We start from the raw sequence: 14,326 nt of genomic DNA on the forward strand, positions 1-14,326 counted from the left end.
AAAGTTTTATTTTTTATAAATTATGTATATAATAATAATAATAATATGTTCATTGGGCCAGTCAGGTTATATTGGGCAAGTTGAGACTTATTTCCAATCTGTCCATTGTAAAAATTGGGTTGATTAAATTTCTGTCAAATAATTTGTGTTGTATTTTTTTTTGTTAAAATTACATGCAATACCCATTTTTAAATAACCTCTTTTATTTTCACCCACTATTTTAAGCTCTTACTTTAATACCCAAAATTAAATTAAAATACCTATCATACCCCTCTCATTTCACTGTTCTTTCCCTCATTGCCTTTTGAAACACATGCATTCAACCCCTTGTTTCTCTCCTCAAACACTCATAGATCAAAGCACTCATCAAATCCGGCGACTCCAACGACTGTGACAATCCCTCATCAATCATGACTTTGCCGATAATCTCACCCACATCCACTCTCTGTCCACGGTGCATCTTTCTCTATCTTAGCTTTCTTTCCCCAGTGAAGGTGTCTTCAATGCTATCCATCGTAGCTATGCTTTGGTTCACTTTCTTTTTTCATCCATGGTAAGAGTCTCCTCATCTACTCACTTATCGATATGATATGTGTCTCTCTCTGTCTTAGCTTTCTTTCCCAAGTGAAGGTTCATCGATGCTATCCACCGTAGCTTTGGTTTAGTTCATTCTTATTTTGATTAAAGTTTTCTTCTTTTAACTACCATAGTTACTTATATTTTTTTTATTAAAGTTTCCACAATGTACAATGATATATTAAAAGGTTAATAGAAACTACATAGTTCAAATAATTTAAGTATTAGATTCAATATATTGGAATGATACTCAGTATTGTGTTTGATCATAATCTTGTTTTGAGTAATTTCTCTTCATTAGTTCATTTGTCAATTGCTTTGTAATTTGATAGGTCTCATGGTTGTAAATGAGCGTATTACTAGACTGCGACCTCATGAATTCCACTTGGTGAGTATTTATTCTTTGTCTAACATAGTCTTTCGATCTGTATAAGTGAAAGTTGCTGATTGGTGAGCATTTAATAGACTGCGACCTCATGAGTTCCACTTGGTGAGTATTTATTCTTTGTCTAACACAGTCTTTCGATCTGTATAAGTGAAAGTTGCTGATTGGTGAGCATTTAATAGTAATAAAATTTTAATTGTGCTTTTTCCTTGCATTTTTATTTTGGATTTTCTTTATAAAACTATTTTCTCTAAGCTAATATGGAAACCCATGTTTACTTTGTTTATTTCTCTATTCTAACTATGATTTTTTCCCTCCATTTACCCAAGTTTGCATTTTGAATAATATTTCTTGAGTTTGTATTATCTATTTTGGTGGTGTGTATTATCTCAGTGTCTTATTTCTAATTTTTTTCTTACCAAAATAAGCTTTTTTGTTCAAATTTATATATATAGAGAGAGAGAGAGAGAAAGAGATTTCTGCATTTGGGAAAAACAAAACACACAGAAAATTTCTTGAGAAGTTTTCTATAAAATGCAAAAACAAAACTAACCTTTTCAACTTTTCTCGTTTTGGCGGTATGCTATATAGTGTGTATATATATATATTTGTGTTGTAGAAAATGATGATGTAGTTGAATAATAATTATATATGTGTTCTTCTATGTTGTAGGGCTATGAATCTTGGATATTTTGTTTATGGTTTATTATGTACATCAAGTGTGCTAGCTATATATTTATTTTAATTTGATATTTCTTAATGATTCTATCATTAAATATTAAGAAACATGAAACAATTATTATTTGGATATATGATCCTTGTGAAAGGGATGCAATGATAAGCATGGAAGTCTTGGACAACAATAACCAATGGTACTATTTTGTTTTTAAGTGCATCATCAATGGTTGTGCTTTTATTGGTTTGCAAATTACTAAATTTTTAGCTGATAGTTGCACTAGTCAGCTCATACTGGTACAATAGAGAGGTGGTGAATAGACAAATTATGCACTTGCGTGTTTGATACTTGAGTTTTTCTTTGTTTGAAGATTCAAATTTATATATATATATAAATATTTATATATAAAAGGCATGAAGACTTTGAGTCGACATAGACAACTTTGAGATTTTAAAGTAGAAGCTTTAAAATGTAAACCAGAATCTTAAGATGTAGATCACAAGTCTTAAAATGGAAAGACACTTAGAAAGGTATACAACTTGTTACAAAATTTAAACCAGAATACTTAAAATATAAACCACATGCCTTGAAATGTAAACCCTACACTAATAAAAAAAACCTAAAATGTAAATTACTTACCATAAAATGTAAATAAAAAATTAGAATATGGTTCAGTGGGTTGCAAATTGAGTCTATTTTTTTTTAAACAGCATGACCAATTCTAAACCTTATTTTATTTTTGGTGGGTTCTCCTTGTTTGTACTAATCTGAAATGCATGAGACATGTTTAAAATCATCATTTAATACACATGAACGCCCACATAGCTTCATTAATGTTGAAACTGCATCTTTTAAAATGTAAATCATAAGTCTTAAAATGTAAACTACAAGTCATATAATGTAAACCCCACGTTCATAAAGGTAAACCAAAAGCCTTTAAACCCTACAATTTCCACTACAAATCATCATAAGCGTGCCAAAACTGGGGAAATAAGAATCAAGTTCATGCATAAGCGCCCAAGGGCCCCCATATAACTTAATTAAAATAAGCAATGCACATATTGAAATGTAAACAAGAAGACTTGAAATGTAAACCATAAGCCTTAAAATGTAAATCACGAGCACTTGAGAGACTTATGTTATTCTCTTCAAATCGTGATAAGGGTGCAAAAAGTGGCAAGGTAGGTACTAAGTTCAGGCATAAAGTGTCCAAGGGCCCTTATATATCTTGATTAATATAGGCAACACATCTATTAAAATATGAACGGCAAGCCTTAAAATATAAACCCTAAGTCCTAAAATGTAAATTCCAAACACTTAAGCCTTATTCTCTTATGATCAAATCATAATAAAGGTGTCAAAACCAAGTTCATGCATAAGCAGCCAAGGGCCCCACATAGCTTGACTAATATAAACAACACATATATTGAAATGTAAACCACAAGCCTTAAATTGTAAACCATAAGTCCTTAAGTCTTATGCTTTTCTATTCTAATCATAACAAAGGTATCAAAAATGAAAAAATAGGCACAAAGTTCATGCATAAGCGTTCAAGGGTGTAACGCCCTACTACCCTAGAGTCGTTACCATATGATTTTAAAATGTGTCAATAGCTCGCTAATTGAGGTTTTAGACTAAAAAGTGTGATTAAATCAGAATAAAGATTTAATTAATAAAAATTAAGTATGAAAGATTTGGAAATTTACTAAATTCATAAAAGTGATACATTGGGATCCCAAACCACTGTTTCAAAATATATTTACAATTCAAAAGTTAAAGTATAGTCTGCTAGGAACAGCTCCTAGTGCGCAGGGGAAATTGCAGTAATGGTAGTATTGTATACAATTTTTTTTCCTTATATGAAAAACTTTGTATGAGTATCCTTTACTATGAAATATGGCAATCAATATATAATATATATATGTAAAAACAATATGAAATGATTTACCTCTTGTAGCTTATCAAGAATCCTTGAATCTTTTCGTATATATTTCAATCTTCCTATCCTCGCTAGAGTATTCACACCTAGATCTTCCAAGACGTTCTCTACACCTCAAGATGTGGGTGGGCCCATAGAGAACAATGATCAATTTTGTGAATCAAAAGTATTCTCAACACATGAGACTCTTGATTATAGGCTAAAGAGAATTGATTTTTGTTTTGTGAAAAAGATGATAGTTTTTCTTCTCTGTAAAAACTTGTTGTTTCTATTTTCTATCATATAGAATATATAGACATTATTATCATAATAATAATGATAAATAAAAAATAATCATCTTCAATAATAATAATAATAATAATGATAAAAGACAAAGTCTTACATTCCATTTAAAAACCCCTTTTAAAATGTATTATTAATTAATTAAAAATAAAATAAAAAACCAATAACTGATCACATCAGTAGTGCTACACATGTAACGCCCTGGATAGCCAAGACCGCTACACTGTGTACTTATAAAGGTGCAAGACTTGCTAATCAAGTCATTAATTTGAAAACGTGTTGTTAAACATGTAAGAACTAGGGTTAAAAGGTTTTGGTCTTAAAAGACTCATTTTATATAGTTAAACTGTTACATACACGGGATCCCAAAAGATCAGAGTTTAAAAGCTGAATTGCAAAACTCAACAGTTAAAAGTAAACTTTAGCCATACTAAGGCAAAATATAAGGTTATGGTCCTCTTGTCCCTGTAACCTCCTCAACCGTGGCGGCTGAGCGGCCTGCCATGTACATTCACCCTGCAGAGCTCTCTTATCAGGGCTGATCGATCTTGCCTTTGCCTTTACCTGCACCACGCAGCACCCGTGAGCCGAGGCCCAGCAAGAAAACAACATACGCAACATATACAATAATCTCAAACAGACATTCTAGTAAGCACGTTCAGTTATTCAATCCATAGGATATAAGCATACTTCAAGGTAGGTACAAGCAACCTCAACTACATTTAGATTATTCAACAATCTCATCTACAGCCAAGTATAACATTCAATTTACACAAATACTAGGGTCGACACCTTAGGCCGCACCCTCTATTTAACCCACTGACTCCGGCCCGCTTAAACCGAGCTCAGTGCATAATAAGCTGTCCTCGGATACCAGTGTCCGAGCCGTGCCAATTGCACAAGTTAACCGTGGCACGCTTAGGCCGTTGATTTACAATTTACATGGCATAATACCATTCTTTCAATCATGTATATTAGGGAGCCCTTAGTCCCGTTCAAATATTCAACCGGGTGTAGTTTTCTTACCTTTAATCTTTACAGTTATTGGATTACAAGCAACGCCCCTCAAGCACGATCCGTTCCCAAGCCTAAGCCTTTATCACCTAGTCACAACCAAGGTATAGTGTTCCATTAATATTCAAATATAGGTTTTCGGTTACAAAACTAACTCCCAGGAATCCGAATTCCACCAAGCACGGTGGTGAAACCAATCCCGAGCAAACTAGACCACATTCCCATGCCTAAAATCCTCAAAAGTTCATGTGCACAACTAAGGGCTGCGGCCCTTGAAGCTTAGCCGTGACCCTAGCCTCAAAACAGAACTAAGACCATCCTGGACAAAGACACGCGCCGCGGCCCTAGCTTTGGGCGCCGCGGCACCCTCCCTTGGCCGAGCCTCCTTGGCTTTTTTTCATCCTAGGGCTGCAAGCGCTCTAGAACAGAGCCGTGGCCCTTCCCTTCGTGCCTAGAAAACTCATCATTTTAAAGCTCAAAACCTCAGCCAAAACCACCCCTAAGCTCCCTACTTCAACATCCAACATCACCAAAGCTTACAAACCAATTTAAACAACACAATTCAAAAGAAAATCCAGCCCAACACACACTAGAATTCTCTTTTTAATCTCTGAAACCCAAGAACATAAACACCCAACACTAACCAGTCAAGAACTCAAATTCAAACCTCTAATTCATAAATTAAAGCTTACCTCTTCAATTGGATCCTTTCTCTGTTCAAAACCCAGCGAGTCCCCAAAGCTTTCCAGCTCAAATTCCACCCTAAACATCAGTGATACAAGCACCTCAATACCCAGCTGAAAACTCAAGGTTAAACTTCAGAAAACATAGGGTTTAATCCTTACCTTAGCTTGATTTGTTTCCCCTGAGTAAGTCTTGAGCTAAGCCTCAGAGATTCCCACTCAATTCCCAGCAATTTCCCCTAATTTTCCCTGTTTTGCTTCTGTGATTTTCTCTGGTTTGCTTTCCTTTACTTTCCTTGAGAGAGAGAGAGAGAGTGTGTTGAATGAATAGTTGAGGGAAAAATAAGGTCAGTTTAGTTTCCTTCTACGGGTTTCATAAATTCTGTCTTACTCACTAAGTTAATCCCCAAAGCTCGGGGTGCCGAAACCGTCCCCGAGGCCAAAATGGTAAAATCCCCCAATATTCCCGCCTAGACATCCTAACCTCAAATATATCTCCATATATTTATTTTCATAACCCGATAGTCCAAATCACTACCTGATACCTAAAGTACCCCTGACTTGTCCAAAGTCATATCTTAAGTCCCGTTGTGACTTTTCCCGCTATCTGACCCTAGGATCGTCTCGAGTTGCGCTCTAAGAACCTGCCCACATAATAATGTGGTTCTCACATTTATCACATATATATCATACTATCACATAATATCATTAATTATCACATAATCATTATTAATCACATATTCAATCATTTAAGTCAATAATATTCACTCTAATCCCATTTACGCCCTCCCGGCACACTAATCAAGGCCCTTAAGCCTTATTAGCGAATTTGGGTCGTTACAACACACATAGAGCAATCCAAGCCCTGTGTGTGGCACTATCCTTGAAAATGGAATTTGATCTTTCGTGTGTTATTATTTTAATTAATTAACAATTAGAAATTCAAATAAGGTATCATCTTTTTAAGGAAAATATAACAGCTTAAATTTCAAAATTCAAAATTCAAAATTAGAATTTCCATCATCATCTTATTATTAATTAAATAAATATAATCATCGAAACCTATTTTGACTATCCATATTTATCCTTTCACACTTAAATAAAATAATTGATTAAAATCAATTTCTTTTATTCCTACACAATTTTGAAAATTGCAAAAATGCAATAATAAATTGTGCAACTTCAATTATAACATAATTTCACATTTATCCCAAAGAATAAATATTCTCTCAAATAGCTCATTCACAGTTTGACCCTTGTATCAACTCTTACCTTGAATAGTGTTGATAGAACTGCCTCGGGGACCTATTGACCAATAATTCCAAGCTCCAATAAATAAAACATTATTAACCAAAACTCTTTGATTCAATAATTATATTTATTAATCTCATGATTATTCCACTATAAATATGAGACTGTACTCTTGAGAATAAAAGACATATATTTACTAAGTACTTTATTGTAACCATAAAGTGTCCATTGATATAATAATTACATACAAATTAATCCTCTATTGATGATTCATAATTAAGTGGGAATAAAATTACCGTTTTACCCTTTTAATTATATCTTGATTCCTAGTGTACCATTGACTTTACTAGTGAAGGTTAATTCATAATCTGATTATGAATTTGACGTCAATAGCCTTTTCAGTTTGAAAATCCAATCTAATAGGGAATCATCATTCAATCTATAAAAAGGTATAGATTCTATGTTTGTCAAGCTATGTCCCTAGCCATCTACATCATTGAGTCCCCAAAACAATAGTTCTTAGCCTGATTATTCAGACAAACCGTAATGCATGAATCAAAGGATCAAATAACATATATAGGAGTTCATAGTAACTTAAAGATTAAGATCATTTTGTATATGATCATCAGTTGATATGTTTTATAATACTACAAAATGATATTTGAAAAAGTATTATTAAATCACATTTGGTCCAGTTCTACATACTCTCATCATGCAAAGTACCTTCACTAAAGTGTCATACTACACTAGTACTCTGGATCTAGGTCACATGTATTCATAATACTAGTGGACCGTACTAGCAGTAATTAATCTAAAGATTCCATAACTTTATTAAACTGCGAACTATTTAAGTTCATTATCTCAATCTCGATCCTCTCATACCAATACGAGATTGAGACCACATAGAAGAACTTGAGAATTTTATGATATTTACTTAATATTATTAACAATAATATAGTGCATAAGCTACATATATACAATAATTCAATTCATTAATTTATTTCATTAAAACTATTCTCAACAACAATTGCTTTAAGGTCACAATTCCCAACACAGTCGACCTAAGCAACAAAATCACTGTTCATAGCATGTCCCTTAAAACAACCCCGGCTCTGGCAGCCAGGTAGGCCGAACATGTACGTCTCACTCCATGCCTTCCAACTCATGCTTGGTCGGCCTTTCCATTTCCCTTACCTTCACCATAGATCACCCATGAGCCAAGGCCCAGCAAGAAAACATAACACATAGCATATGACAACTCAATCCAGCAATGCACGACTTAAACTGATAGTAGATTATTCATTTAGCGGCCTATTCCGACTCAGGTGCTTTAACAGGCACTAGGTTCACGGTCTTCATCGAGTGGGTGAGTACAGTACCCTTAGAGGTCCTCGGCCTAGCGGTCTGCATTCAACATGCTTAATGCCGATCCCGGCCTTCACCGTTGTCGGCCTTCACCATTGTCGGCCTTCGCCGTTGTCAGCCTTCGCCGATCATTCACAATCTTACAAACATGGCATAACAAGTCATAAACATTCACACAAAGCAATAAACACAGATAATCGGGCCATGTCCTGCTCTAAGGGCACAAATAATTTTCTTCCCTGTGTCCCCAGCTGGCTGTCTAGTGTGATCCCGAGCGCGATCCCCTAAACCCGAGCCTTGGCAGTAAACATAGTCACAACGCAATAATAATAACATCCATCAAGCCTAAACAAAATATGAAATCCAGAATAATATTCTAGCCTCTGGGATCTCAAATCCTACTAAAATGGGTAATAGGATCCTTCTCGAGCCCTTAAATTTGGAGTTCCTGAGCTTAGAACCCTAATTCAGTCATTTTCCTTAATTTGAGTCGCAACCCACCTTTTAGGTTCGCGACCCGCTACCATTCAGATAGCCTTGGGGTTATCTTCTATGGGACACGGGTCGCGGTGCGCCCTGCTTGCGCTGCGACCCCTGGGCAAAATCAGAGGCTCCTCAAGCCTCATTGCACACACGGGCCGTGGTGCCTGAAGAACATGGCCGCGGCTAGAGTTCAAAACCCAGCAATCTTCCATGCATTTTTACGAGCCAAACTCCTTAAAATTCACCAAATTCAAAACCTAGACCTAGAAATCAGCCTAGAATTCACACCAGAGCAACATCAACAGTATTAACATCCCCAAAACCATTCCATAATCTTACTAAAGCTCAAAATCAAGTCCTAAGTTTGAACCTAAGCAAACTTCTAAATCACAGCAGTAAACTTAAAAAAAACACACAATCAATCCTTACCTTATTTGATGATCCAGCCTTGAGCCAAACCCAATTACTTCTAGCTTTAATCCCCTTTGAATTCCAAGCCTTCTTCCTTGAATTTCAGCAAACAAATTCCTTAGCTTTGAGAGAGAGATAGTGTTGAGAGAGAAAGAGAGAGATAAGCTTGAGAGAGGAGTGTTTGAGAGAGGGAAAGAGCTATGTTTTGTCTTCTGATTTCTGGTGAGTTCTAGTGTCGAAGCCAAATTCAAATCCCTAGCTGCAAAATGTCCAAAATTCCCCTAATATCAATCCTAGCCTTCTAACACCACCAAGGGCAAAATCATCTTTTGCCACATTCTCGATAATTCCTCGAATAGTCCTATAAATCACCATTTAATCTTGACATTCTCAAATAATCGGTAAATCACTACCCGTTATGTAGAGTGCCAAATTTGCTAATAAGGCTTAGGGCATTGATTAGCGTGCCTGGAGGGCAATAAGTGATTTATTATTATATGTGAATTTTGATGAGTATGTGATTAGAGATGCATGTTTAGGTGAATTAAATATGCATGTGGGCCCTGTTTGATCGTTAGGGGCATGTTTGTAATTTTAGCCTGTTGAGGGCATAAATGTAATTATTGTGATATATTTGTGATAAATCTGTGTTGCACGTCCCAGACAGTCCTAGAGAGCAGTTAGCTAGAAAGTCACAACGGGGTCAAATACCCGACTTGGGGCAAGTCGAGGGGTATTTCGGGCATTAGACGTTTTATGGGGTTATCGGGTTATGAACATAAATATTTGGAGATATATTTGAAGTTAGAATGTTTAGGAGGGAATATTGGGGAAATTTACCATTTTGCCCTCGGGGACATTTTTGGTACCCCGAGCCTTTGAGGTAACCTTTGAAACTTAAGTTAAATAAAACAAAACCAAGGAAGCCTTCAGAAATTTAGGAACCGACCCTTTTTCTCTCTTCTCTCTCTCTTGGAGTTTTATCTCTTTGGAAGCTTGTAGACTTTGGTCTATAGGAGGATTTTGGCTTGGAATTGAAGCTGGATGTGATTGAGGATTAGCTCAGGGCCAAGCTATCAATTAAGGTAAGGATTCTAGTGTTTAATTAACTAAATTATGTTTGAATTTATGTTGATATTTCAGAGTTATGCATGTGAGTTGGATGAAGAATCATTCTTGAGTTTAGATGAGGTTTGGGGTTAATTCTTGTTAGGTTTTGTTACTGAGACTATAGTAGAACTTCTGTGATGAATGGTTTGGATTTTTGGGTTGATTTTGGGGTAAATTAGCCTGGTTTTAGAGGTAAAAATGGAGGATTTTTTTGGGTTCGAAGGCTGCGGCATTGTTCTTGCTGAGCCGCGGCCCTCTTAAACAATTTGGTGGCTAGGATGAAGGGCGGGCCGCGACACACCCTAGCTTGGGCTGTAGCGCGCCTGCCCTATTTTGGGGTTGGGAGTTTCTGGTTGAGGCAAGCCATGGCATGGGTTCATCGGGCCGCGACACTTAGTGTGTTTTTGGGCATCAAAGAAGTTTTAGGCTCGGGAATCCAAAAGTTAAGGCTTGGGATGGATTTTATCACCCAGATTGATAGAATTCAAGGTCCCGGAGACTAGAATTATGATCCAAAGCTATATAATGGATTAGAACTTGATGGATGGATATTATTGATGCGTTGTGACTAGGGTTTCAGCAAGGCTCAGACTAAGGGACTGTGCTCGGGACATCGGTGCTTGGAAAGCTCGGGACACAGAAAAGAAAACTATTGTACCCGTAGAGCAGGGCGAGGCCCTATAGTTTGTGTTGCAGGGCATGACCCTATATGATTGTGTTGCAGGGCATAGCCCCATTGATTCTGTTTATACGTGTTTAAGTATTTGTTTAGTTATGCTACGTGTGCATATATGTGAATGAATGGCAAGAGCCGGGAAGAACGAGGGCCAGGAACGGTGAAGGCCGAGAATGGCAAGGCCGAGTACGACAAGGGGCCGGGAGCAGCGTTTAGCACGCGAAGTGTGAGTTGCTAGGGTGAGACCCTATAAGATACTTGGGATATCCTCACGGTGTAGACTGTCAATCCAGGGCATGGTAAAGCACCTAGGACGGCATGGCCATATGTGTTTAGCCTATTGGCGGCTTGATTATATGTTGAATGATAGATATGCATATGTTATTTGCTTGTATGAGTTTTCTTGCTGGGCTTCGGCTCATGGGTGCTCTATGGTGCAGATAAAGGCAAGGGGAAAGTCGACCAACCATGAGTACGGAGAGCGTGAAGCGACACGTACATGTTTGGCCTGCTTGGATGCCACGACCAGGGGTATTTTCGGGAGACGCTTGTATTAAACCTAATTTTTTCATTTAGTCAACTTTAATTATATTTTGAGTTGTAAATATTTCTAAACAATATTTTTGGATCCCAAATGTTAAACGCTTTATAATTTTCAATGAATAGATATATTTTTAAATTATGAGACTCTGTTTATGGTTTAGCTACACTTTTGTCTTAAAACCTTGATTAGCGAGTTAATTACAAGTTTTAAACTCACTTAGTAACAGCTCTAAGGAAGTAGGGCATTACAACTTGGTATCAGAGCGAGCCAAGGTTTATTGTTCCTGGAGATTGACCGAACATATACGCTCACTGTCAGTGAAAAGCTCGACTCAGGGTTGGTTGGTAATGATATGTGCTTAGCTGCCCTGTTTGCCTACTTATTTTATATAGAGCATGATGAATGAGTTAACATATGCATGATGCCAGGGCATGGCCCGTTGAGTGTTATATGCTATTTGTATGTCAGATTGTTGTTATGGTTGGCTGATGTGATTGGGAGGTGGTTTTGGATGTTGTTATCATGCCTGATAAGCGGCGTCGTTGATTGCAGGCATATTGTTGAGATGCCTCGACAATCATCGAGACTCTGCGGCAGTAGGGCCAAGGATGACAACCAGGGTCAGGACCCTCTACCTGCCCCACAGAATTGGCAATAGATGTTTGCTGAAATGGAAGCAAGACTGCAATGAACAGAGGAAGAACTTCGACAGTTGAGGCAGCAGGCCCCTTCTCAGGTCACTGGGTTGTCAATTCCACAAGCTGTGGTGCAGTGTCGGTTCAGCCTGTTATGGAAAATAGGTGGGAACCTTTGTATGAGAGGTTTAGGAAGCAACATCCTCCCACCTTCGAGGGTGGACCAGGCCCATTGCGGCCAGAGCAGTGGATGAATATGGTTTCCTCCATCCTGAATTTTATGAGGGTGGAAGGGAACGAGAGGGTAGCTTGTGCCAACTACATGTTTAGAGAAGATACCCGCATCTGGTGGGATGTAGTGACTCAGAGGAGGAATGTGATAGTTATGACTTGGGAAGAGTTCAGGAACATCTTTAACAAGAAATACTATAGTGTGGCAGTCCGAGTTGCAAAGGTTGACGAGTTCATCAACCTGACTCAGAACCGGTTGACAGTTACTGAGTATGCTATGAGATTCGATCGGCTGGCAAAGTTTGCACCGGATTCGGTGTCGACTGATGCGGCAAGAAGAGATAGATTTGTATGGGGGTTGAATATTATGATCGCCCATGATGTGAAGATTACTTTGGATCTAGAGACTACTACTTATGCCCAGGTAGTGGACAAGGCCCTTATAGCTGAGGGGGTCGAGGATCAGATATGGAGAGAGGGCGTTGTTAGGTGCGATGCTAGGAGGACGATGCCTCCTTTTATTGGATCTAGTAGGGGTAGTGGCTCCAGTGAGCAAAAGAGAAAGGCCCCAGATTCTTTTGTTCCTCCTAGCTCGGATAGGAGGGCACGAGGTGCTTTTAGTGGCTGTTAGGGCGGAGGTGACAACTCGAGGAGTTTTCCAGTGTGTCCTCGGTGCAGACAGCGACATCAGGGGGAGTGCAGGATTAAGGCCTGCTTTATTTGTGGGAGTGTCAATCATCTGAAGAAGGACTGCCCACAAGCCAGGAAAGAGGTGCCGAAGTAAGGCAACAATCTTGCTCCTGCCAGAGTGTTCACCTTGACTCAGACTGAGGCGGAGGCTAGCTTCTCAGTTGTGACAGGTCAGATTTCTAGTGCTGGTTCTTCTTATACTGCATTGATTGATTCGAGAGCTACTCATTCAGTTGTGTCTGCTAGAGTGATAGATCAGCTGTGTAGACCTAGAGCTTTGTATGCTAGGGGTTTTCAGACTTTGTTGCCGACTGGGGAACTGGTAGTCTTTAGGAGATGGATTAGAGCATTGCCAGTAAAGATAGATGGTAGGGATTTGCTGTTGATCTGATTGAGCTAGTGATGGATGACTTCGATATGATCCTAGGGATGGATTGGTTATCAAAGTATGGGGTGATGATTGAATGCAAGCGCAGGATGGTGACTTTAGAACCAGAAGGGGAGGTACCCTTTGTGTTTGTGGGGACAGTTAGTGGACCACGAATACCTATGATTTTAGGATTGAAGGCTAGAGACTTGATGCAGGAAGGTTGCATAGGATTCTTAGCAAACATTGTGGATACCTCTAGGGTTGTGTCGGTTGGACCGGGTGAGACCAGATTGGTATGTGAGTTTCCAGATTTATTTTTAGCAGACCTGCTAGGGTTGCCACCACAGCGGGAGATTGAGTTTGGTATAGAGTTGGCACCAGGGGCGGAGCCAGTATCTAGGACACCTTACAGAATGGCTCTGGCAGAGTTGAAGGAGTTGAAGATTCAGTTGCAGGAGTTACTGGATTTGGGGTTCATCAGACCGAGTTTCTCACCGTGGGGTGCTCCAGTGTTGTTTATCAAGAAGAAGGATGGATTTCTTAGGATGTGTATTGACTACAGGGAGCTAAACAAGTTGACTATTAAGAACAAGTACTCACTGCCTAGATCGACGATTTATTTGACCAGCTACAGGGAAAGACAGTGTTTTCCAAGATTGACCTCCGGTCGGGTTACCATCAGTTAAGGATCAAAGAAGAGGACATACCAAAGACCATTTTCCGCATGAGATATGGACACTATGAATTCCTGGTTATGTCCTTTGGATTAACCAATGCCCCAGCATCTTTTATGGACATGATGAATAAGGTTTCCAATGACTACTTAGAAAAGTTCGTGATTGTATTTATCGATGACATTTTGGTGTACTCTCAGTCGAAAACAGAGCATGAGCAGCATCTGCGTTTGGTATTGCAGCGGTTGAGGGAGCATAGGTTATATGGTAAGTTCAACAAGTGTGAATTTTGGCTACCACAAATCATGTTTTTGGGCCATATTGTCAGTAA

The 14,326-nt window shown here is 38.3% G+C and overlaps 1 long non-coding RNA gene across 1 annotated transcript; it reads left to right on the forward strand.

Moving 5' to 3' along the window:
* Nucleotides 1-246: 246 nt before the first annotated feature.
* On the forward strand, nt 247-11,488 carry LOC133821550 (uncharacterized). Its single transcript, XR_009887669.1, has 3 exons — nt 247-553; nt 909-964; nt 11,292-11,488. It is a non-coding gene; the product is annotated as an uncharacterized LOC133821550 (long non-coding RNA).
* Nucleotides 11,489-14,326: the final 2,838 nt, after the last annotated feature.

Source organism: Humulus lupulus, chromosome 1 (genome assembly GCF_963169125.1).
Source record: "Humulus lupulus chromosome 1, drHumLupu1.1, whole genome shotgun sequence".
In the NCBI taxonomy this organism is placed as follows: Eukaryota; Viridiplantae; Streptophyta; class Magnoliopsida; order Rosales; family Cannabaceae; genus Humulus; species Humulus lupulus.